The following is a 26,831-nucleotide window of genomic DNA, read 5'->3' as shown; positions in this document are numbered from 1 at the left end:
TCGATGTATTCCAGCCATACTTTGACATCAATTCCACCCATTCTCCTCTATGAGCTCAAACTGCCTGCAATTTGAATTCAACTCCATTTCAGCACAACCAACAATACTGCACTCAATCTGTAGCTACTTCTCCACCTAATCCATGGCAGCAGCATCACAACATCTGCAGCAGCAACTTGCAGCAGCACAATTCTTCTTCCATGTATCTTCTCTGTCTTCTTTGTAATCTCAGCAAAACCAAATCCAAGTGAAACTCATAACAGGCCCGTGCTTCTTTAAATTTCAACTCCATTCCATTCATTCTAACTGCAGCTGCACCACTTGCACATACCACCAGCTTCATTCTTCTATCAGCAGCATCTAAATAGCACCAGTTATTCAGTCGTTCACTCAAGACAGCTCAATTCCATTTTCCCATGTCCGCGGCAGCGCTAAGACCTGCAACCTTAGTAATCAACAACTCCTTCTCCTCCAGCCACCATTCACCATTACAAACACACAACTTCAATCACCAGCACAGCAAGTTCCATTATCACTTCCATTTCCATCTCAAAATCACTAGAACCCATTTTTCCTTGGTATGCAGCTCAATTCCTCCACCAGAACTGCACCTGCAACAGCTGCAACTACTATCTCATACTCAACCTGCCATGACACAACCATCTCTGTCTCAATTACCAGTTCCGCAACTAATTGCAGCAGCAACTCCTCGTTCCCATGAAAAACCCTCATAACAACCTCATTCTATTCTGTTGCCAATTAATCAACTCAAACCCATCTTCTTATGATTGAAATCGAGGTCAGCTTCCCGTCTCAACCATTGAACTCAGATCCATTAGAACCACTTAATCTTAATCAAACCATCAGCAACACATAAATTCCGATTTGAACCAAAACCCATTTGAATCCTTGCCCTAATTCTTCTGCATCTGAGTTTGAACCTCAATTTCTGCTTCCATTTCAAATCTCTTAAAATCCATGACAATCATCATATGTCTTCCTTCAATTCCATCATCACTTCATCAATATCACCTCTCTGGATTTTCTCATTGTTTGATTGAAGATGAAAATGGTTTCAGACAACCATGGCCTCCATTTCTTCCACCAGCCGCACCTCTGTCTCCTTTGAGTTTGAGACCATGAATGAGAAAAACTTTTCACTGTAAGCCAGGGTTAGGTAATAGGTAGAAAAGCTATATGCACCCAGCTGTAGTGGTTAAGGCTTAACCAGCTCAAACATGGCTTGTCGGTTTCAGAAGACCGAAAGCCTAGTTCTCAGTTCAACTGTCAGTTCTAGGAGATTGACAATATAATTCCTGCATAACTCATCTTGCACGACCTGGCTTGCTCCAAATATCACCTTGGAATTGAACTTTTTGCTCTTTTCGCTCCAAATGGCTAATTTCTCCTTCTTTTGCTCATAATGACTCCATTGCACCTAATAACACTCAAAAGCAAACATAAGATACATAATTTACAAAGACAATAGCAAAGAAAGCATAAATACTAGATATAAAATTAGGTGTTTTAGACACATATCAGTTGGCTGCTCCTGCCATCAGCGTCTAAGGCTTCCAAGTATTGCTTTGAGCTTCAATTTCTTTCTTTTCTTGTCGCATGACTCCAAAATGCCTGTAAAATGCAAAAGAAGCGTAATATACAAAAATGCAAGAGAAATAACTAAGAAAAGCATACGAAATTGATATTCAAACGATGTAACTTAGGCTCCTATCAAATTCCCCCACACTTAATCTTTACTAGTCCTCGAGCAAAAAAAATAAAACTAAAATACAACAACTCCGTCTCGTCGAGTCTATGGTTACTTTTAGGGAATGTAACAAGCCTTTGAACCCCTAGGTGTCCCAGTGGACGAGTTATAGTCTCGTGAAGGTTTACAAGAGGTGTACCTACAAAACCTTTTACTCCAAATTCCAACTACCTGTGAAGAATTTATGAACGAATCCAAAATGACTACAGGAGGAAGTACCTAGATGCAAATCCAATTTATATATAAGTAAACAAAGCTCTACTCAGAAAGTTGAACAAACCACAATACTCGTAATCTTACCACAATCACACATGAATAGATTAAGAAGATGGATATAGAGATAGATGGTTGTGATGTTGTCTAAAGTGAATGGTGTTTCCCATATCTGTCTGAAGGTCACTGCCAAGATGAACCTATGAATTCTAATGGATTGAGATACTGGTCTGAATTCTAATATCAACTCAGCTGGCATATACAAGGGAACCAGTGGTCGATAATCCTAATTCTAGATCAACTCGACTGGAAAATACAAGGGAACCAGCGGTCGATTTATTAATTGAACAATAATAATAATAATAACAATTTTTTTTTCTTTTTTCACATTTTTTTTTCCGAATTGACAACATGATTAGATCTTTTGGATCCAAGCGCATGCTTCTTATCAGCAGATTACATGGTAATTCCCTTGGATCCTGCATTCCACGCTTGTTTAGGCGACGGAGACAGGGAGAACTCACACATATTGTTATCCAAGTGTCTTTTTCTTTTCTTTTTTTTCATTTCTTTTTATATATACTCTGTTTGGTCGAACTGGTCTGGTCTGGTCTTTTTTTTTTTTTAGTAACTCAATCGTCTATTTCATCTAACAGTGATAACAATTCGATGTTAGTGACCCACCAAATCACTTAGAGAAAAAAAAGTTCGCAAAAATAAAAATAAAAAGTGATATGGTGACGATTCCGAGATATGGTAACAACTATCATATTATTTCTAACACTTGAGCTATGTCCTTTTAGTTAATGGGTTCCTCAACTCATGCAACCAAGATGGTTCCATCCACTTATATTGTTTAGTGTCATCCTGAAGGCACCACGTTTCTAGATTTTGAAGTTTATCATGCAATTTTTTTTTTGTTTTTCTATTATTTTTTTAAACTAAAGGCATCAAACTTTACAAATTATATACAAATTACATAAACTGATACCCCAACTCATAGCTATTTCTGAACAATAGAGGATAAACACTAAACTAGCTATTTAGTTGGCATTTAATCCCGACTCAGCTAATATATACCTCATCGTCAAGAAAAAATTCCATCTACTTAGAAAGGCTAGTGTTTATTCTAAATTGTTCAAAAATCTCTAAAAGTTAGAGTTTGTGTATACGTCAATTTTTTTTCTTATTATACCCTACCCCCACACTTAAATCAAACATTGTCATCAATGTTTCAAATCATTGCAAAAAGAATAAGAAGAATACTTGAAAAAGACAAGGAAGTAAGAATTGGAATTGTTCACCTGATTGACGCATATGAGAAACATTCAAAATAGACTCCTCATATATCAACAATCTGAAAATTTGAGGATCCACCCTCAAAACAATCTGCATATATAACAAAAGCTTCACACGAATATTAGCAAACAGTGGGAAAATTGAAACTATCATCCCACGAGAGTCACCCCCACACTTAGTCTTTTTCACACTCGGAAGTGTATACAAAACATAAGTGGAAGGCACTTCTATTCGTCCCTCTTGGGAAACCTGCATGGTGTTAGACTTAAACACATATGGTGGATGCTTGGAAGCAATAAATTCGGAAAGAACTTTATAAGCACATAATTCCATCCCCAAATGAAGTATTTTCCTAAAAGTCGGGTTAACAACTCTATGAGAAACTACTTCAAGTTTGGGAGGATCATCATTAGATGGAGATTCATGTAAAGGGTTAGACAAGCCTCACATAATCTCACGCATTACGGGATCCTCGGTACTTCTGAAAAAGTCCATTGATTCTCCTACATCACAAGTATCACAATTCTCATTCAAACTCTTTACGAGCCATTCTTCATCAGTTTCTTCTATATCCAAGTCCTCCTCATCGGAAAAGAAATCAGAATCTTCCATAAGCAAATTGTCGTAATCCTTATGTGTTTCGTCACAAGTTGACTTCTCATTCAAAGTATTCACAATCTCTGAATTAGGGGTGTTATTCACAAAGAAGTCATAATCATCATCGCTCTCATACACAACATAAGTCTTACCATCAATAATTGTAGCGTTTCTAGACTCAACTTCTTCTTTTTGAATATGAGAATTACCATTATGCTCATGAGTTGAGCTAGTATCACCATCATTATCAACATTTTCCAAAGGTTCATCATCCTCGGAACCTTCTTCTTGGGGCCCGTCTCCATTATCAACACGACGGTTAACCTCCATATGTATGGCCCTAGAAATTGCTTGAAGAGTCTCTTCCGTTGCTCCCTCTTCTTCTAACTGCTCATATTGTCTAAAGAGTTTTTTTTATGTTAACACGTTTTCTGCTATTATTCACAATAGGTTCTCTAGACCATGTATCTTTCCTTTGAATGGGTGAAGGATCATAAGTACGATCCGGAACATGTCTAAATACACTATCATAGGTTTCACTTGCGAAACTCGGCACGTTGGGAGTTGGGTTAATCTGGCTCCATGTACGTCGCAAATCCATGAAATCATTAGGCATCTGCCAGAAACTAGATTGGAACGTATGAGAAGTATAACTATCCCCCCATCCTTGTGATTGTCCACTTACATAACCACCAAAAGGTTGCTGCGATGTATGAGAAAAATCACAAGGTCTTGTAGAATAGTCATCATAACCAAAAGATTGGTTTTGATTGTATCCCACATATGGTTGGAAGCTATTGTAAGAGTGAAATTGAAAATCAGAATTATTACCATAGTATGCTTGGTCTTATGAACCATATATGTTGTTTCCAAAAGGATACATCTTGAAAATTATGCATACAACTCGTTTAGAGACTTACCTCTTGTTCCCAATTTTGCACACGCAAAACGAGTGATTTTTTGTACCTGAAAATAAAATTCTAAGCAAACAAATTAGCAAAAGATAAAAATAAAAACTAAATACAAAAACAGAAAATCAAATAACAACTCAAACTACCAACTGCTCCTCGGCAGCGGCGCCAATTTTGACGAGATGTCAAACTCACAAAAATAAATTCCTTACTTCTCTTTAAACTAACTAGTAGTATACAGACAAGCAGGTTCGTTCCTAAGGGAGGGTTGCGTTAAAGTTGTCAATTCAATTTCTGAATATTAATGCATATATGAGTATGAGAATGATCAAGGATTTTTTCTCAGTCACGAAACATGAATCTTATTGATATAGCTAGTTTCTGCAAAGTACCTTGTTACTAATAACCCTAGAATATTTAGTACGCTCAAATACTCCGCAATCTCTTAATTCACCGGACACGGAAGGGCTCGACTAACGGATTCTACTTGCCAAGTTTCCTAAAAGTACGCTCTTTAGGTGTGACTTAAGTTCCGTGAGATAGGCTATTCCTAGTGACAAATACATAGGCTCGACTCATCTACTAGTGTCAATCTCTACACATTGATATTTAACAAAATCCAATCATCAATATCCACGTATTACTACTTGTACTCGGAACATCTAGACAATTACGGGTCGAAGAGTTCTCGAATTAGTATGAGAATTATGAACTCACCATTTAATTTGCAACTTAAACGATTCATAAATAATTCACATAAGCAATATTGGTACAGTAGAGAATGAACAATAAAAAGATAGATTGCAAGAAAACAGGCTCTTTTAAATATCAATACGAGTTCACGCCCGGACGTCGAAGTCGCCCCTAATCAAGAATGCTTCGGTACTGGAGTTCATGGTTAACACAGCAAAATATGTAACAGCAAACCAAACTAGCAAACCAAGGCAGCAACAAGTGGACTGGTGGAATTTATGTGAACAGGTGGCAGTGCGGTGGCGTGTGAACTGGAGGTATAGACTGCAACTGTGGAGGTGGCCTGCTGTTTTGCCGTTAGTGAGAGTTGGAGTTGCTGTTGGTGTTGGTATTAGTGAACTGCAGGTTGCTGGTGGATGCAGATGGCTGCGGACTTGGACAGGAACTTGAACAGGACCTCGTGCTGATGGTGTGGATGATATGCAGGTGGAGTAAAAGATGTGCAGGTGGTATATGATGCTGTGAAATAATTCTGGTAGAGATGCAGGTGGATGTGATGGAACTGGTGGGTATGTGTTATGCAGATGGTGATGGATGTGAATGGTATGATGCAGAAGATGGACAGGCAGGTGCCTGCGAACTGATGAAGGGGTTTCTGGAGAGGAGCAAGAGCTCCTCTCTGTTGGTGATGCGGCAGTGATGGGTGTATGAGATGATATCTTGGCTCTGTGCTCTTTCTCTTCTTTTATAGCTTCTCCAAGACCTGCAATTTCGTACTGGGAAAGGCCCCAACTTTCCTTATCGAACACAAACTCTGACACCGCTTAATCTCATTCATTGACCACCAAAAATCCAATGGCAGCAGATTCACTCGATGGCGGCAGAACTACTTCCCTGACTTCTCGCTGTTAACTTAACCCAAAACTCAAACAGTTCGAACATAATTCCCTTCTCCACTCGGATTCAAACCTGTAGTGACCCTCAGCAGTCATCCACTAGCCCACGAGACTCAGGGATGCTGAATTTGGTGTAGACAAGCAGCTGGAACCGGTCATGTTCTTGCTGCCATAAACTTGATCACTAAACCAACTCCGTGTTGTTTTCAGCTTCCAAAATTTCGCCTAACCTTTGCGAAGAAAACTCAAACCAGCCCCGAAGTCAGGTCTAAGGCAAACCCAACCCACACTAGCATCAGACGCATGTATTCCTTCCTTGTCCTGGCTCATAAACGAACTTTAGCCCTTAACAGAGAATTCAGAACTTCATTCAGGCATTTTATCAAGCACTAAATGTGTGTTCTGCTGATGATATAGTCTTCAGCTTGCTGTAGATTCTTAAGCTCTCAATATCCCCTTCCCTGCAAATGGATGCTCAGACACATACAATCACACACATTCTTTCAATACCTCAATCACGGCCAACGAGCCATACTTTCAATGGCAGAGAATTCGATTTTCGTGACTATTTTCTCTTCATCAAATCTTCATGGAATCTTCTCAAAATCTAGTCGCTTTGCTTCCCATATAAATCAGAATTAACACATTGTTCCTTAGCTTTTACAGATCCTCAATCACTCTGTAGTCTGCTCTGTTGATCACCATCTTCAATGGCAGTAGCTTGTGTTTCTTCTCTGTATTTCACGGCTTGAATTTCAGGTTCTAACTATCAAACACTAACCCAAACTCTGTCCTTGTCTTCACTCTGAATCCCGACGAGAACAACCCAATTGACTGAGCTTACCGGCGTGAAAAACTTGGTGCAGAGGTGGTCTTCATGATTTAGCTGGGATGGGAACTGAGTTATGAAAACCTCGACCCATCATGTAGCTTTAAGAAGCAAAGTAGAATCAGGTGGCCCTTAGCGAACGCCTGGATGTATTTAGCAGTCTTCAGCTGGAATAAGTTGGCTGCTCCTGCCATTAGCGTCTAAGGCTTACGAGCATTGCTTTGAGCTTCAATTTCTTTCTTTTATTGTCGCCTGACTCCAAAATACCTGTAAAATGCAAAAGAAGCGTAATATATAAAAATACAAGAGAAATAACTAAGAAAAGCATACGAAATTGATATTCAAACGATGTAATTAAGCTCCTATCACATATCAGAAGTGTTGTTCTCAAGAACCCTAATGTGAAGAACCTTAAGTTGCACAGAACAGTAGCAGTCAGTGTCTTATATTCGAACAGTTCTGTAACAGTCCAATAGCCACGTATATCTTCAGTTAGCCACACCTTCTGTAACAGTGAATTATGTAACGCCATTACAGCGTTGCAGATTCGTTGAGTCATATAATTTCTTCAATAAAAACACCTTTTGAGCCATGATTTATTATTTTTAGCGTGTTTTCACTATGAAGAGCTAAACCCTACCACTAGGATGATGGAGGAAGCGTAATATCATACTTGGGTAATTATATTTAATTCTTATATGACTTTTGCACTAATTAAAATTGAATTATGATGTTGATTAATTAGTTGTCATCACATTTGATGGGTCATGCTTGCTTAGATGTTTTGATGTCCCATGCTTAGGATTTACAACTAATGTTTTGAGAATCTTCCTTGGCAAAAAATAAGAGTCCATGTCTTTATTGGTCTATAATTGTTAAAAGAATTAATATTTGAACCTTATGTTATGAGTTTGGTGGAATCCTAAGTCCCAGTTTCTCCCGATACTGCTACCGTATTTTTGTATATATTCATTAGAATTAGTATTAAAGTCTAGAATCGAGTCTACTCAAGTCCGAGTTGAACGAACTTTACTTACCACTTTCTAAAATTACATCAGTAGTTTCAATATGTTATCAAGGAAACAATTGCCCGAAGAAATTTTCCTTATAGTCCAACAAATCGACTAAGATACTTAATTCTATTGTTGAACCGATTATGTGTGTACAATTGCTTGTTTCGACAAGACCAAAATAAATATCCGAATTAAATCTATTTCTCTCATCAAGCTCTAATTATTCAAGGGAATAACTTAGACCTTTCCTTTGGACGATACAAACACTATGTTAGCTTGAAAATGCGGGGGTCTAACAACCACAACCAATATTTCGTTTAAGCAATCTGTATGGACTAGCTCCAATATAATTCCAAGAGAATCAAACTAGACAGTCAGACTCAATCAAGAAAAATATATCCAAGAGTTATATCTCAATTTCTCAAATCAATCTGCAATCGAACAGATAGAAATCTGTGAGCCGGTTAATATGAGAAATAACTTGAATGGTACCAAAGACCAATATCCAAGCGTCAATCAATTACATTCAACAACCAAAGGTTGGATTTAGCAATTGATTGAACTACGCACAACCTGTGATATTTCAGTTATATAAAAAATATAATGCGGAAAAGAAATAACACAGAAACCCGAAATTTTGTTAACGAGGAAACCGCGAATGCAGAAAAATCCTGGGACCTAGTCTAGATTTGAACACCACATTGTATTAAGCCGATACAGACTCTATCCTACTACAAGTTAACTTTGGACTGGAATGTAGTTGAGCCCTAACCAATCTCACACTGATTAAGGTACAGTCGCGTTCCTTATGCCTCTGAATCCCAATAGGACTCTACGCACTTGATTCCCTTAGCTGATCTCACCCACAACTAAGAGTTTCTACGACCCAAAGTCGAAGACTTGATAAATAAATCTGTCTCACACAAAAAAGTCTATTGAATAGATAACTCTGTCTCCCACATAAATACCTACGAGTTTTTGTTCCGTCTTTTGATAAATCGAGGTGAACATGAACCAATTGCCACACCATACTTATATTCCCGAAGAACATCCTGGTAATATCAATCACCTCACAATAATCTTAATCGTATGGTAGCGAAACAAGATATTATGGAATCACAAAGAATGAGACGAAAAGCATTGTGATTACGTTTTATCTTACCTATTGGAGATTAAATCTCGAGCAATTCTCAGAGAAGATAATACTCAATACGATAGAAAAAAGTATGATCCGAACACGGAATTACAGAGAAAACAGTTGGGTCTGGCTACAGAATCCCAATGAAGTCTTTAAGTCGTTAACCTATAATGGTTTTAGGAAAAATCTAGGTTAAAGGAGAATCGACTCTAGTCGCAACTAGTATCACACAGGAGGTGTGGGGATCAGGTTTCCCAGTTGCTAGAGTTATCCCTTATAAAGTCTTCAAATCAGGGTTTGTAATCAATGTTACCTTGGTAACAAAGCATTCATTATTCACCGCTAGATGAAAACCTGATTAGATTCAATCTAATATCTTTCAACTGTTAGATTGTCTTAGCTTGTTACACACAAATGAAATGTGCCTTCATTTATATCTGGGTAACTGTACCTAAACGTGTACACTTGGTTGGCTCAACAATAGTTAACCGAAGTTAACCATATGAACACTTTCATATAAACCTTGTTCATCTTAAACACAACTAGTTCAAATGACTCATATGAAACTAGTTACATATTTGTTCAATTGTTTATATTCTCATAACGTATACAAGACACAATTGAAGCAAAATCGGTTTTGATTCACTCGAATCGATTCATGAACATTATAGCCACAATTTGCAAAGATTGAATTCTTTATTGTATAAACGTATTCTTTCATGAGTATGTAAACATACATAACCGATTTTAGAACTTAACCCACTCAAATATGCAAACGGGTAGCATACCTAAGTTCCCGGACTTGGTCTTGTTTTCCAATATGCAAATGGGTACGCATACTGTCGTTCATGACCGAACTCAGTTGAAATCAGTACGCATACGGGTATACATACTATAGTTCCCGGACATCAATTGTTGAATCAGTATGCATACTAAATTCCCGGACTTGGAATACACATGCAACAGTTACCATACAAGTACACATACTGTGATATATCCAATCAAAGGTTAATTGTTCTAAACTCTCATTTCAATCATTGAAACATTCGTGGAAGACGAGAATAGATGTCTTACACAAACTATTAGCTTCAAAGAAGTTTTCAAGTGATCAAATGATCAATACGAAACATTCCGAGTCTACATCAAATGACTGTCCCGCACAAATCATGTAAGATGTTACCAGCCGATTTTCACATGATCATCTTTTGACTTTCGTCAAGAATAAAAGATGAACTTGGTTAAAGCGAAAGCTAACCAACACATGTTTCTAGAAATATGTAAGCGAGATAAACTCAGCTCGGAATATCAAATGTGTATAAAGTAAAGTCCATATAGTTATACAACTTTTGTCTTAATAGGAGATAGAATATAAATAGACTTCTGAGTGGTAGATGAGTTCAAGTCTCCATATACCTTTTGTTGATGAAGTTCCGTAAGCTCCCCTTAGTAGTTCTTCGTCTTCAATCGATGAACACCGTGAAGTCTAAAGCTCAACTACACATTTTATCCTAATCCGAGACGTAGCTGTAAGTAGACTAGAAATCAAGACTTATACTTTTGAAAACTAAACTTGACAAACAAGCTTGAGATAGAAACGCTTGCGAGTTAGACCGAGCAGTGCTCTAACAATCTCCCCCTTTGTCAATTTTAGTGACAAAACTATCAATACATATAGATTACAAAATAAATAAACTTTGTAGCTTCTCATCCAAATGTTTGATTTTCTTGTTTCTTCAACATTACTAGAAATCTTCGTCATTTCCAAGCACTCTAGTGATTCTGAACGTGTTCAACTCAGCATCATAGTTGTTGAATATCCGTAGTGTTAGAGCACTGCTCGGTCGAACTCGCATGCGTTGCTATCTCAAGCATGTTTGTCAATGTTATTGATCAAAACTATAAGTCTTGACTTCTAGTCTACTATAGATAAGTCTCGGACTAGTATAGAAAGTGTATTTGAGCTCAGGAACTCCATGGAGATCATCATACAAGACGAAGAACTACTCAAGGAACTGGTGGAACTTCATCGACTAAAAGGTATGTGGAGACCTGAACTTATCTACCACTCAAAAGTCTATCTACTATATCTCCTATCTTGAGACAAAATTCATTTTGCTATATAGACTTTGATTATACACATTTGCTATTTCGAGCCGAGTTTATCTCGCTTATCTACTTCTCGAAATATGTGTTGGTAAGCTTTCGCTTTGGCCAATTTCATCTTTACCTAGTGACAAAAGTCATGTTATGTTTCAATCACTTTGAAAATGGCTTTGACGAAAAATGGTTTGTGAATAACAACTATATAATTTCCTCTAAGAATGTTTCAATGATTGAAATGAGAGTTTAGATTATATAACCATGTTGGATATAAGCATTGTGTGGCATTACATATATGTATAAGTCCTTATTCCTTGAACCAAAGTATGCGTACTTTGTTGATCAAAAAAACCGGAACAAGAGCTGTGAACTCAGTCCGCGAACTGGCGGAGGTTCTCATCCCGAGAATATCTGCTGGAGTTTGTGAATTCCTTCCGGGAAATTAAGTCCGTGACTAAGCCCGTGTACTTGAGTTGGTTATATCTATAGACGATTATTTGTAAACCTATATTTATATTAACTAAGGAATGCAAATTGAAAACCGTGGCTATAAACTTCATGAATCGATTCGAGTGAATCAAATCGTTTGTTCTTCGATTGTGTCTTGTATACTTATATAAGATTTATACAATTGAACAACTCTCTAACTAGTTAATTTGAGTCATTTGAACTAGTTATGGTGAAGAAGAATATAGTTGATATGAAAGTGCTCATATGGATAACCATTTGGTTAACTAATGTTGAACCAACACATGTACATGTTTGGGTACGGTTACATAAACCTAAAATCGTGCATTTCATTTGTGTGTAACAAGCTAAGTTTTTGATCCGATGGTTGAATGATATTTGAATCTAATCAGGTTTTCATCTAACGGTAAATATTGAATGCTTTGTTATTAAGCTAACATTGATTGCAAACTCTGATTTGAAAGACTATATAAGGGATAACTCTAGCGACTAGGAAACCTAATCCCCACACCTCCTGTGTGATACTAGTTGTATAAGCTAGAGTCGACTCTCCTTTAACCTTAGGTTTCTTCTCGAGACCCTGTAGGTTAACGACTTGAAGACTTCATTGGGATTATGAAGCCAGACCGACAATACTTTCTTGTAGTTGTGTGATCTGATCTTGCTGATTCGATCGTGTTGAGTACAATCGTAACGATTGGCTTGAGATTGTTATCTCCGATAGGCAAGATATAAAAGTAGTCACAAACATCTTCATCTCATAGTTTGTGATTCCACAATATCTTCTTTCGTCGCGTCGATTAAGATTATTGTGAGGTGATTGATAATACTAGGTTGTTCTTCGGAAATATATGTCTGGGTTATCAATTGGTTCTTGTTCACCTTGATTTATCAAAATATAGAACAAAACTTGTAGGTATTTCTGTGGGAGACAGATTTATCTATTATCGTAGACTTTTATGTGTGATACAAATTTGTTTATTAAAGTCTTCGACTTTCGTTCGTAGCAACTCTTAGTTGTGGGTGAGATCAGCTAAGGGAATCAAGTGCATAGTATCCTGCTGGGATCAGAGACGTAAGGAGCGCAACTGTACCTTGGATCAATGTGCGATTGGTTTGGGTTCAATTACAGTCCAGATCGAAGTTAGTTTGTAGTGGGCTAGTATCTGTAGTGGCTTAATATAGTGTGTGTTCAATCTGGACTAGGTCCCGGGATTTTTTTGCATTTGCGGTTGCCTCGTTAACAAAATTCTATTGTCTGTGTTATTTCTTTTCCGGTATTATATTTTGTTATATAATTGAAATATCACAGGTTGTGCGTTTGAATCAATCAATTAGAATATCCAACCTTTGGTTGTTGATTTACATTGATTGATACTTGAACATTGGTATTTGGTACCGTTCAAGTGATTTCTCTTGTACTCAATTAGATTGCAGATTTTTATTTGTTTGGGTAAGAATTGAATCGAGAAAGAGAGATATAACTCCTTGATATACTTTATTAAGATTGAGTCTAGTTGATTCTATTGAAAGTATATTGGAGTTAGTCCATACATATTAATCGAAATATTGGGTGTGGTTGTTGTACCACCGCTTTTTCAATTAGTATCATAGCAGGCAAACACGTTAAATACCTTACAAGTCTGTGTTTGTAGCGATCTGACTCTATGGACAAGAGTATTATCTCTGATAAACGCGTCACCAGAAATAAAAGTTTTGTCTAGTCTATTTCTATTAAAGAGAAATATTATTCAATCTCAAATATGACGAACCTTGTGTTCAAACTAGACATACAGGCTCCGACATGTGTTATCCCGATTACCTTTCAAAAGAGTATATTTCTCAAAATGAACGGGAAACAGCTGAACAGAGTGAGTTGATTCTAAATCTTGTTAGAATCCAAGATGGTAGATTTAATTGGTTGAAACATCATGTCGATGCTCTTCTTGGTGTAATAAAGGATTGCAAATTCAAAGAAAATACTGAAGATCATTCTTCACGTATGTATCTTGAGGCTAGCCTCAAAAAGGATTCTTTGTAAATTGAACATCGCTTGAGTAAACTCTCTATTCAAAGATGCTCTAAGCAGTCTAATATACCAAGTACTTCTGCTACGACTGAAAATGTTCCAGATCCAGAAGTAAAATCGGAATCCCTTCCAATCATAAAAGATGTGTTAGTCTCCTCTAATCAAGGATGTTCTACATCACATGGAAGAAATAAATCTCCTTATGAGACTATTAAAACTATACTATCTAATCATTCTTGTGATCATAAAGTGTGTCTCCTCTGTGAGACAAAGAGTTCTGTTAAACAAAAGGGAAACTCTAGGTTGGATAAAAACCCCTTGGTTCAACTTGAACATACCTTAGACTTAATTTTCAAAGGTGTAACTGACATTCGTTTGTATAGACCAATTGGTTTTCTTACTTACCCTGTGTATGCTACCAGGAAGGTCAGTTCAATGAGTTCCTCAAATGCTCAAAAGCAGAACAAACGTCTTAATAAAAATCATCTAAGGAAAGATCAAGTCTTGCCTTCTGTTAACAAAAAAGGTGATGTTACCTTAAGTGAGAATAAAATTCCAGAAGAAAGGAGCAAAAGTGATGATGTTATTGATAACCTGAAGGAAATGATAAAAGGTTATAAATAAACCATCAACAAGTTGTCTACCCTCTCAAGGCAAAAATCCTCTGGTAAAGACTCAAACTATGTCTCGTATTTTGATGACAGTAAGTTTTATGATAATTTCTCACATCAAAAAGGTTTCCTTACTAGATTTGAAAGGGAAAAGGAGACTCGATCGTAAACACAATTCATTTAATGAGCTAATGGCTCATACTTGTGTTAAGTAATCACAAGGTTGAAATCTCACTTACAAAAATCCTAGTTGAGTGAGAAATGATTAGGTATACTATTTGGCAAAGTGACATTGATTATCTAGATAATTTCTTATCGTTCTTAGATGGATTATCAGGTAACATTTTTACATGAGTAGTTTTTTTTGTAGATTCCTCCTTGCTTATTTGTTTCTAGTTTTTGGCTCTATGCCTTCAAACTTTTTTTTTGAAAATAAAAAGTATGGACTTTTTCAATCAACAAGATATTGTGTAAACAATCTTCACAAACAACCTTTCTGGAAGGAGCTTTGTGGACCCCCTTCTTACGGGTGTACGTACGGTTTTGGGATTCTCTCCAACGTTTTCATCTTCATGTTTTTAGGTTTATTTGTTTAAATTCTAAATTTGTTTGGAATATGATTTTTTCAGTATTAATCTTTATGGTTTCATATATTTCAATGTTATGGGATATGTGTGTTTGCGTCCGTGAACTGTGATTGTCCCATACCTTGTTAAAAGTGAAGTCTTTCGTAAGTCGATATGCATGTATTGATAAAAGAATGAATGAGCTTTTGACATCACAAAAGTTAAGCCTATTATGTCATTTATTGATGGAAGATAGGTTAAAATCTTTTGTTGACAAGGATTTTGTCTATCGTATGTCATTGTGCGAATGGTGATGGAAAATAGAATGAATCCTTGTATATTCCGCAGTATCTTCCTTGATCCATATTTTTATGTTATACTGTGAGGCTCCATAAATTATATTATGTCGAGTATGATCAATTAAATTCATCACTTTTTGTGGTTAATTTGGTTGTATATTTCCGATTAGATTAATTATGGGTTCTCTTGTGATTAATCTAATTCAAATTCATATTCGTATGTGATTTGTCATGTCCAAAGAAATCCTTCTTTTCTTTTGAAATTAAGGTCGCACTTGTTGTTCTTTCGGGAATGACATATTATGGGGGAGAGTTCTTAATTGAACTTGTGCTTAATTTCCAAATCTTTGTGGGGAGTGCGGCTGTGGAATATTATAGGAGTTATCTTGTATCTTTATAAACTCCTTGATGAAAGCATTTAACTTCGGCTTTATGATTGCATCTAAACAAGTTGATATGTGTTTTTTTTTGTCATGAAATGTATCTTTTGGAAATTTCACTAGGATCCCGTTTTCGTACCTTTGCCAATTTTATTGACAAAAAGGGGGAGAATTAATATGTAGTTCACACTACAAATACATATGGTTTTCGGATCATTATGTAAGGGGGAGTGGTTTACATGTGAGATGGAGTATTGACTAAGGGGAAGTGATACATATCACCATACTATTGTTGTTGAAGTTGTGATACAATTGAACTTTGACGCTGTGTAATAATACTATGACACTATATAACAATGATCGAGAATTCTGTTTTCTCATTGTTATAGCTACGGATTTTCAATAAAGATGATGCTGACTTACAACCTTTGGGATTATTGGAGTACTTGGAAGTGACGAAGATTTCGAGTAATATTGAAGATTAGGCATGTGGAACAGGAGCTACAAAAGTTTACTCATTTATTTTTGTATTCCATATGTATTGATAGTTTTGTCACTAAAGTTGACAAAGGGGGAGATTGTTAGAGCACTGCTCGGTCGAACTCGCATGCATTGCTATCTCAAGCATGTTTGTCAATGTTAGTGATCAAAACTATAAGTCTTGATTTCTAGTCTACTATAGCTAAGTCTCGGACTAGGATAGAAAGTATAGTTGAGCTCAAGAACTCCATGGAGATCATCATACAAGACGAATAACTACTCAAGGAACTGGTGGAACTTCATCGACTAAAAGGTATGTGGAGACTTGAACTTATCTATCACTCAAAAGTCTATCTACTCTATCTCGTATCTTGAGACAAAATTCGTTTTTCTATATAGACTTTGATTATACACATTTGCTATTTCTAGCCGAGTTTATCTCGCTTATCTCTATCTCGAAATATGTGTTGGTAAGCTTCGCTTTGGCCAAGTTCATCTTTACCTAGTGACGAAATTCATGTTATGCTTAAATCACTTTGAAAATGGCTTTGACGAAAAATGGTTTGTGAATAACAACTATATAACGTCCTCTAAGAATGTTTCAATGATTGAAATGAGAGTTTAGATTATATAACCATGTTGGATTCCCTTAGCTGATCTCACCCACAACTAAGAGTTGCTACGACCCAAAGTCGAAGACTTGATAAACAAATTTGTATCACACAGAAAATTCTATTGAATACATAAATCTGTCTCCCATAGAAATACCTACGAATTTTTGTTCCGTCTTTTGATAAATAAAGGTGAACAGGAACCAATCGATAAACCGGGATTATATTCCCGAAGAACATCCTAGTATTATCAATCACCTCACAATAATCTTAATCGACTAGCGAAACAATATATTATGGAATCACAAACGATGAGACGAAGATGTTTGTGATTACTTTTTATCTTGCCTATCGGAGATATTAATCTCGAGTCAATTATTTCAATTGTACTCAACACGATAGAAGATATAAGATCAGATCACGCAACTACAGAGAAAATAGTTGGGTCTGGCTTCATAATCCCAATGAAGTCTTCAAGTCGTTAACCTACAGGGTCTCAAGAGAAACCTAAGGTTAAAGGAGAATCGACTCTAGTTTTGCAACTAGTAACACACAGAAGATTGGGGATTAGGTTTCACAGTTGCTAGAGTTCTCCTTTATATAGTTTTCAAAATAAGGGTTTGCAATCTAAGTTACCTTGGTAACAAAGCATTCAATATTCACCGTTAGATGAAAAACCTTATTCAACCAAGCTAATATATTTCAACCGTTAGATAGAACTTAGCTTGTTACACACAAATGAAATGTACCATCTTTTACGTTTATGTAACCGTACCTAAACGTGTACATCATTTTGCTTCCATAATAGTTTACCGAGGTTAGCCATATGAATACTCTCATATCAACCTTGTCCATCTTAACCATAACTAGTTCAAATGACTCAAATGAAACTAGTTAAAGAGTTGTTCAATTGCTATATTCTCATAGAATCATATAAGAACGCAATTGAAGCAAAATTGGTTTGATTCACTCGAATCAATTCATGAACATTATAGCCATGGTTTGCAAAGATTGGATTCCTTATTTATAAATGTTTAAGTTCATGAACATAACCGATTTTAGAACTTTAACCTTCAAGTATGCAAACGGGTACGCATACTTGAAATACCCGGCCCACAATTGGTTTTCGCCAGTACGCAAACGGGTACGCGAACTTCCAATTCCAGCAGAAATATTAGGACATGAACCTTACGCCAGTATGCGAACGGGTACGCATACTTAGGTTCCCGGATTTCTCAAGCCAACAGGTATGCATACGGGTATGCATACTATGTTTCCCGGACATGGATTACATATGTGCAAGAGTACGCAACATGACATATCCAATAATGGTGAAGTGTTTTAAACTCTTATTTCAATCATTTAAACTTTCTTAGAGGATGACAATAGACGTTTTCACATACTATTAGCATCAAAGCAATTTTCAAGTTATTGAAATAATCATAACGAAACATTCCAAGTTTACATCAAATGATTGTATCACACAAACCATGTAAGATGTTGCTTGGAAATTTTCACATGATCATATAAGATGAACTTGGTCGAAGCGAAAGCTTGCCAACACATATTCCTAGAAATATGTAAGCGAGTTACACTCAGCTCGAAATATCAAATGTGTATAATAGAAAACTATATCGTAACACAACTTATGTCTCAATATAGGATATAGGGTAGAAATAGACTTTCCAAGTGATAGATGAGTTTCAGTCTACACATACCTTTTGTCGATGAAGTTCCACAAGCTCTCCTTATTAGTTCTGCGTCTTCAAATGATGAACGTCGTGAAGTCTAAGGCTCAGCTACACAATCTAAGTCCTAGTTCGAGACATATATAAGTAGACTAGAAATCAAGACTTATAGATTTGATCACTAACATTAACAAACATGCTTGAGATAGCAACGTATGCGAGTTCGACCGAGCCCTGCTCTAACAATCTCCCCCTTTGTCAATTTTAGTGACAAAACTATCAATACATATGGATTATAAAATAAATAAAACTTTGTAGCTTATCATCCAAATGCTTGATCTCCTTGGAATCTTCAACACGACTCGAAATCTTCGTCACTTCCAAGTAATCCATGATCCTAAACTTGTTCAACTCAGCATCATAGTTATTGAAGATCCGTAGCGATAACAATGAGAAAACAAATGCTCTAAATCATTATTATACAGTGTCATAGTATCATTACACAACATCAAAGTTCAATTGTATCACAACTTTGACAACAATACTATGGTGATATGTATCACTCCCCCTTAGTCAATACTTCATCTCAACATGAAAACCACTCCCCTTACATAATGATCTGTAAACCTTATGTATTTGTGGTATGAAAGTACACATTAATTCTCCCCCTTTTGTCAATATAAATTTGAAAAGGTACGAAAACTAATGGGATCCTCATGAAATTTTCATAGAGATAATTCATGACCAAAAGAGAATAACATACCAACTTATTTAGGTGCAATCATATAGCCGAAGGTAAATGCATTCATCAAGGAGTATATAAAGATACAAGATAACCCCTACCATATTCCACAGCCGCACTCCCCACAAAAATTTGGCAATTAAGCACAAGTTCAAAAAGAACTCTCCCCCATAAAATGTCATTCCCGAAAGAACAACAAGAGCGACCTTACTTTTACAAGAAAAGAAGGATTTTCTTTGGACATAATCAAATCACATGAGAACATGATTTTTTATCCAAAAATCACAATCGAATTAGCCACAAAAATGATCAATTCAATTGGCCATGATCAACATAAGAGAACTTACGGAGCAATATAGTATATGCAAAAAAATGTGGATCATGGAAAGACCAATACTGCGGAATAAACAAAGATTCATTCTATTTTCATCACTATTTGCATAATGACATGTAATAGATTTAATCTTTGTTAAAAAAAAGTTTTATCCTTTCCTCCATCAAAATAATGACATAAAAGGCTTTAACTTTTGTATTCAAAAGTTTGTTTTTTTTGATGGGGTATTCAAAAGTTCATTCTATCTTTTATCATTACATTCATATCGACATAATAGAGATAACTTTTGAACAAGTATGGGACAATCACAGGTTCACAAACGTAAACAACATATCCCATAACCATTTGCAATATATAAAACCATAAAGATTAATACTGCAAAAATCATCTTCCAAATAACTTAGAATTTAAATAAATAAATCTAAAAACATTGAAGACGAAAAAGTTGGACATAGCTATGTGTACTCACAATAATGTCTATTCCAAAGACATTGAGACCTCTGAATACTTCATTATCTTCCCCGAACTCCTTGTCGTCGACAGCCATGGGAACATACGGTTCGTGAAGAAAGGAGTCAATTCCAACAAACCTTCTAGGCTGATGATGTCGAACCAGGGCCTTCTGAATTTCAAGAGTTCTCATAACAAAAGCCTTTATTTGTTGAATCTCCTTCCTTGTTTCCTTCAACTCTTCAAGAACACCAGAAAACTTCTGAGAGTTTGAAGGAACAACTCTTGGCTTCCTCGCATTCCTTCTTTTTCTTTTCAAAGTTGAAGGTAAAAAAGATATTTCTTTATCCTTCATGATTGGTGGCTTAACAATCATATTAACATTTTTTCCATCAGAAGACATGATGCTTGGAGTATCCATACGCGTAGGGTTTGTGAGAGGAATTCACAATTTAAACTCAACAAGCAGTATTAAGATAAAAAGAGTTTAAGAGAAGAAAAAAGGAATGTAGGGTTACGAAACCTTTAAACACAGTTTCATGCACGCACAACTCACAACCCGAAGAAGAGTTGAATTGTCGATAATAACCCTCTTTTATTGATTGACCAGGGAAGTCCTTTCCAATATCAATTAGATATGGAAAAATTCCAGAAACTTGCAAAACACAGCAAAGCTAAGAAAGTAATTACAAAAAAAGAAAAAAAAAAAAAAGAAAAAAAAACTCTTTTCCTAAATCCTGAGGTGTGCACAATCTTGTCTCTTTTGATCAGGCACATGAGATAGGATACACCAAACAACACAATCAAGTTGTGTTGTGGTGGACAACAATTTGTCCACCATAACCTTTTTGAAAGGAATTCATTGAACCATGTCTCTCAAAATGTTTAGATCATTCTTTCTTCTCTAGTGGTCATGTTTTATCCTTGGAAACTAACGTCTTCGAAGAAGATAAAATCTTACATACCTCAGCGGTTTTTTGAACAAGTTTGAGCTTGTTTGCTAACCGATTTGCTCTTCGTTGAAGTTTGTTGACATACCTCATTTTGTGTTTGTACTTGAAACACTTCGAAAGTTCATGACCTTTGAGTGAACAATATGAGCATGTCAAGATGGAGTATAATTCAGACGCCCGAGATGTGCAAGCTGCTAGACACATAGTGGAACCTGAAAAATTAGACAGGAAAGGTCATTTTTTTCTTTCAGATTGGTTGAGTTCTCTTATGAAAGAATGTCGAGATTGATGTATGTATTGCTACAATTATCAAAATCAATATTTTCATAAAGAAGTACAACACTTGATTTTTCGTTTTCATTGGAATCATATTGATCAGACATTTCATTAAGAGTTCCAACAAGACCTTTGTTCCCAATTTATTTTTTGTGGTTCGGACACTCATTTGCAAAATAACAAAAACCTTTACACTTAAATCACTAAGCCATATCCTCGTCATCAGTCTCGTCAATATCCCTGTTTTTAGGAGGAAAATGATTGTGAGGTTTAACTGATGACCTAGGTTTATCTCTGGAGAACCGTTTACTTCTCTTCAATAGAAGGTCTCTAAACTGTCTTGTGATCAAAGGGACTGACTTGTCAAGATCTTCATCTGATGAATCAGCCTCAAAAATATCATCCTCAGAGATGCAAACACTTTTACTTTTGTCAACTAATATAGTGTTCTTTTGTGCTTTGAAAGAAACATCCTTTCCAGATTTGGATGCATGCTCATGATCAAAGATCTTTAACTTCCCAACCAGCGTATTTATGGAGAGAGCATCAAGGTTATTTCCCTCAACGATGTCATGCTTCTTAGAATCGTATCTAGATGTCAGCGATCTGATAATTTTCATTACAACTTCCTTTTCAGGAATAGTCTTACCCAATGCAAAGGATGCATTAACAATTTCAGACACTTTGTGATTAAACTCATCAAATGAATCTTCATCTGCCATACGAAGATTTTCCCAATCGGAATTTAGGTTTTGAAGCCTGGATTCCTTTTCACTGGTATTACCTTCAAATACGGTTTCTAAGATATCCCAAGCATCTTTAGACCGAGTGCACATAGTCACATGGTGCTGAATATCTGGGGTAATGGCATGAATGATGGCGTTCAAACCGTCGGAATTTTTCTTTGCAGCAAGAATCTCAGCAGGGTTATATTTACCAATATCCTTTGGAACGGTTGCATATCCTACTGCAACAATGGGAGCATCATACCCATTAAATACATAAACCCATGATTGAAAATCACGCACAAAAAAATTTCCACCATAAGTAATTTGAGCCATCGAAGACTTGTGGTACGTTTATAGAGATAGCACTTCTATCCATATCAGATCGCTACAAACACAGATTTATAAGGTCTTTAATGTGTTTTCCTGCTCTAATAAAAATTGAAAATGCGGGGGGTACAACAACCACACCAAAAAATTCGTTTGGCAATCTGAGAGGACTTACTCCAATATACTTTCTAGAGAATCAACTAGACATTCAGACTCAATCTAGAGAAAAGTATATACAAGAGCTTATATCTCTAACTCTCAATTCAATCTGCAATCAGCAAATAGAAATTTGCGAGCCCGATTGAATATAAGAGGAGTAAACTTGAACGGTACCAAAGACCAATGTTCAAGGATCAATCAATCTCAATTAACAACCAAAGGTTGGATTTCCTGATTGCTCGATACAATGCACAACCTGTGATATTTCAATTATATAACAAAATATAATGCGGAAAAGAAATAACACAGACACTAGAATTTTGTTAACGAGGAAAACCACAAATGCAGAAAACCCCGGGACCTAGTCCAGCTTTGAACACCACATTGTATTAAGCTTCTACATACACTAGCCTACTACCAATGAACTTCAGTCTGGACTGTAGTTGAACCCTAATCAATCTCACACTGATTCAATATACAATTGCGTTCCTTATGTCTCTGATCCTAGAAGGATACTACGCACTTGATTCCCTTAGCTGATCTCACCCAAAACCAAGAGTTGCTACAACCCAAAGTGGAAGACTTGATAAAAAAATCTGTCTCACACAGAAAAGTCTATTGGTATAGATAAATCTGTCTCCCACAGAAATACCTACGAGTTTTGTTCCGTCTTTTGATAAATCAAGGTGAACAGGAACCAATTGATAAACCGGTCTTATATTCCCGAAGAACAGCCTAGTATTATCAATCACCTCACAATAATCTTAATCGACTAGCGAAACAAGATATTGTGGAATCACAAACGATGAGACGAAGATGTTTGTGATTACTTTTATCTTTCCTATCGGAGATATTAATCTCGAGTCAATTATTTCTATTGTACTTAACACGATAGAAGATGCAAGATCAGATCACGCAACTACAGAGAAAATAGTTGGGTTTGGCTTCACAATCCCAATGAAGTCTTCAAGTCGTTAACCTACAGGGTCTCGAGAGAAACCTAAGGTAAAAAGATAATAGACTCTAGGTATGCAACTAGTAATACACATAAGTGTGGGTATTAGGTTTCCCAGTTGCTAGAGTTCTCCTTTATATAGTTTTCAAATCAGGGTTTGCAATCTAAGTTACCTTGGTAACAAAGCATTCAATATTCACCGTTAGATGAAAAACCTTATTCAACCAAGCTAATATATTTCAACCGTTAGATAGAACTTAGATTGTTACACACAAATGAAATGTACCATCTTTTACGTTTATGTAACCGTACCTAAACGTGTACACCATTTTGCTTCAATAATAGTTTACCGAGGTTAGCCATATAAATACTCTCATATCAACCTTGTCCATCTTAACCATAACTAGTTCAAATGACTCAAATGAAACTAGTTAAAGAGTTGTTCAATTGCTATATTCTCATAGAATTATACAAGAACACAATTGAATCAAAATCGGTTTGATTCACTCGAATCAATTCATGAACATTATAGCCACGGTTCACAAAGATTGCATTCCTTATTTATAAATGTTTAAGTTCATGAACATAACCAATTTTAGAATTTTAACCTTCAAGTATGCAAACGGGTACGAATACTTGAAATACCCGGACCAAAATTGGTTTTCGCCAGTACGCAAACGTGTACGCAAACTTCCAATTCCAGCAGAAATATTCGGACATGAACCTTACGCCAGTACGCAAATGGGTACGCATACTTAGGTTCCGGATTTCTCAAGCCAACAGGTACGCATACGGGTACACATACTATGGTTCCCGGACATGGATTACATACGTGCAAGAGTACACAACATGACATATCCAATAATGGTTAAGTGTTCTAAACTCTTATTTCAATCATTGAAACTTTCTTAGAGGATGACAATAGCAGTTTTCACACACTATTAACATCAAAGCAATTTTCAAGTTATTGAAATAATCATAACGAAACATTCCAAGTTTACATCAAATGATTGTATCACACAAACCATGTAAGATGTTGCTCGGAAATTTTCACATGATCATATAAGATGAACTTGGTCGAAGCGAAAGCTTGCCAACACATATTTGGAGAAATATGTAAGCGAGTTACACTGAACTCGAAATCTCAAATGTGTATAATAGAAAACTATATCGTAACACGACTTATGTCTCAATATAGGAGATAGAGTAGAAATAGACTTTCCAAGTGATAGATGAGTTTCAGTATCCACATACCTTTTTTCCATGAAGTTCCACAAGCTCTCCTTAGTAGTTCTTCGTCTTCAAATGATGAATGCCGTGAAGTCTAAGGCTCAACTACACAATCTATGTTTTAGTCTGAGACATCTATAAGTAGACTAGAAATCAAGACTTATAGTTTTGATCACTAACATTAAAAAACATGCTTGAGATAGCAACGCATGCGAGTTCGACCGAGCAGTGCTCTAACAATAAGTAAACTTACGGAGCCGTACAGTATTTTCACATAGAAGTGGATCAGGGAAAGATCAATACTGCAGAATATTCAAAGATTCATTCTATATTTCACCAATATTTGCATAATGATACCATAAACTTAATATTTGACATCAAAAGTGAAAAATCGGGGGTCTAACAACCTCACCCAATATTTCGCTTAGAAATCTGTATGGACTAACTCCAATATACTTTCAAGAGAATCAACTAGACAGTCAGACTCAATCTTAAGAAAAAGTATATCAAAGAGTTATATCTCAATTTCTCAATTCAATCCGCAATCAAACAAATAGTAATTTGCGAGCCTGATTGAATATAAGAGAAATAAACTTGAACGGTACCAAAGACCAATGTTCAATAATCAATCAATTTCAATCAACAACCAAATGTTGGATTTACCAATTGATCAATTCAACGCGCAACCTGTGATATTTCAATTATATAAAAAAATATAACGCGAAAAACAAATAAAACTGACACCATAAGTTTTATTAACGAGGAAACCACAAATGCATAAAAACCACGGGACCTAGTACATATTTGAACACCATATTGTATTAAGCTGCTACAGACACTAGCATACTACCAATTAACTTCAGAATGGAATGTAGTTGATCAAGGTACAGTTGCGTTCCTTACGCCTCAGGAACCACGCCGGATTCCGCGTACTTGATTCCCGTAGCTGATCTCACCCATAACTAAGAGTTGTTACGACCCAAAGTCGAAGACTTGATAAACAAATTTGTATCACACAGAAAATTCTATTGAATAGATAAATCTGTCTCCCATAGAAATACCTACGAATTTTTGTTCCGTCTTTTGATAAATCAAGGTGAACAGGAACCAATTGATAAACCAGACTTATATTCCCGAAGAACATCCTAGTATTATCAGTCACCTCACAATAATCTTAATCGATTAACGAAACAAGATATTGTGGAATCACAAACGATGAGATGAAGGTGTTTGTGACTAGTTTTCAATCTTGCCTACCGGAGATAAAATCTCGAGAAAATCTTAAAGAAGATAGTACTCAATCACGATAGAAAATAGCAAGATCAGAACACGTAACTACAGTGAAAATAGTCGGGTTTGGCTTCACAATCCCAATGAAGTCTTTAAGTCGTTAACCTACAGGGTTTCGTGAAAAACCTAAGGTTAAAGAAGAATCGACTCTAGTCGCAACTAATATCACACAATAGGTGTGGGGATTAGGTTTCCCAGTTGCTAGAGTTCTCCTTTATATAGATTTCAAATCAGGGTTTGCAAGCATTCAATATTCACTGTTAGATGAAAACCTGATTAGATTCAAGCTAATATCTTTCAACTGTTAGATCGAACTTAGCTTGTTATACACAAATGAAATGTACCTTCATTTAGGTTTGAGTAACCATACCTAAACGTGTACACTTAGTCGGTTCAACAATAGTTAACCAATGGTTGGCCATATGAGCACTTTCATATCAACCTTATTCATCTTCACCATAACTAGTTCAAATGATTCAAATGAAACTAGTTAGAGAGTTGTTCAATTGCTTAGATCTCGTAGAAGTATACAAGACACTATTGAAGCAAAATCGATTTTGATTCACTCGACTCAGTTCATGAACATCATAGCCACGATTTGAAAAATATTGCATTTCTTATTATATAAATGTTTTAGTTCATGAACAAACCGATTTTAGAAAGTAAACCTACTTAAGTATGCAAATTGGTACGCATACCTAAGTAGTCGGACCGAGTTTGGTTACGCCAGTATGCGTACGGGCACGCATACCAATTCACACTTCCAAACTCCAACAAAAATTCACGGAACCCAAACTT

The sequence above is a fragment of the Papaver somniferum genome, chromosome 7 (genome assembly GCF_003573695.1).
Source record: "Papaver somniferum cultivar HN1 chromosome 7, ASM357369v1, whole genome shotgun sequence".
In the NCBI taxonomy this organism is placed as follows: Eukaryota; Viridiplantae; Streptophyta; class Magnoliopsida; order Ranunculales; family Papaveraceae; genus Papaver; species Papaver somniferum.
Note: the sequence above shows the minus strand (reverse complement) of the source record.